This window comes from Cyprinodon variegatus, unplaced genomic scaffold (genome assembly GCF_000732505.1).
Source record: "Cyprinodon variegatus isolate N-32 unplaced genomic scaffold, C_variegatus-1.0 Scaffold1736, whole genome shotgun sequence".
Taxonomy (NCBI): Eukaryota; Metazoa; Chordata; class Actinopteri; order Cyprinodontiformes; family Cyprinodontidae; genus Cyprinodon; species Cyprinodon variegatus.
In genome coordinates this window covers 67,673-69,181 of record NW_015152189.1, presented here as the reverse complement: position 1 = coordinate 69,181, position 1,509 = coordinate 67,673, and positions in this window count along the sequence as shown.

The following is a 1,509-nucleotide window of genomic DNA, read 5'->3' as shown; positions in this document are numbered from 1 at the left end:
AATTTCTAATGGCTACTATGTTTATTGTAATTTTTTTGTTTTTATCTTTTGTACGGTGACCCTGAGTGTCTTGAAAGCCGCCTTTGAAATAAAATATGTTATTATTATTTTGATTTCATCCTTTTTTTTATAAACAATATCCTCAACTATGATGGCCGATTAGATAAAAAAAAAAAATTGAATGCATCTAAAGTTAGAAATAGAATTTAACCTTTAGACATCGTCACATTCATCTGCTAACGAGCCGAAGGGTTTTGAACAGCTTGGGACTTTTTTGCTTTTAATTCAAAGTTTTAAGTATTTCTTAATGTTCTTAGTTTTGTGTTGGAAACACTGACGTCTCTAGAAGGAGCCTTGAAATGAACTTTTACCCAAAATGATCCCTGCTTGTTTTTTGGCAAAGTTTTTATTTGAGAGAAACTATGTTTTAAGATTTATTATTGCCTTTTGGTAACTATATTAGGAAATAAAAATAAATTTAGTAATGTCATCTATTAGAAATCTGATGAAAATGTCTCCTTTTTCTAATAAAATGTATTCTATAGGTGAGCTCATCAAAACAAAGAACAAATTTGCTATTTAGTGAAATTTTTTGTGGTCACATTGTTCTTTTTTTTAACAGCTTTAGTGTTCCTGTAGCAACATTTGGCAACTATTCAGAAATGTCACCGTAATCTTTAATTCTGAGTATTTCACGTTTTTGTTGCTGCTTATTCAAAGCCACTTATGTTGCTCCAAATGATTGTACCACCAGAGGGCGACATCTGTCCACATATCACAAAGAGAGCTTCCTCTTTTCCGGCCAGCTAGTATTTCAAACATAAAAATATATTTGCTTTTCAGGGTAATAAACAATGGAGTCAATTATTCACTTGATCAAAGAGTTCAAGCTGCTCCAACAAAATACCTAACAAGCTACATACGGTATACCATTAATAGTAAAACATTGTGTAAAAAAAGGGGGGGATTTAGTATTAGGCAATACTAGCCAGTTGCATTTGGCCCCACCTTCCTGGGGGGGTGGGGGTGGTTGGGGGGCGGTTTTAAAACTCTGTTTACATTTGTGATTAATACAAATAATACTTATTTGTGCACATTAGTTATGTTTTGGATTAAATTCCAGAGAATGAGGAACACCTGCAGTATAATGTCTGAACTGCTGAGCTTATCTGTGGATTTCAGCTAAAATTGTCTGTTTTGGAATTGAATGACTTTTTCTGGAGCCTAAAATTATCTTACTTTTATTCATTTTGGAAAACATTTCCCCATTTATCTTTAGGCCAGTTGATGTGTGACCTGTGAGCCAGGGGCGGATTTACCATGAGGCAATACTAGGCAGTTTCCTAGGGCCCCAAGTTTCTAGGGGTCCCATAAACCTCCGTTTACATGTATGGTTAATACAATTATTCCTTATTTGTGCTCATTAATTATGGGTTTGATAAAAATCCTTTTGCTAAAAACAAACCATGCAAAGAGCAGTGTTGCCAACTTAGCGCTTTAGTCGCTATA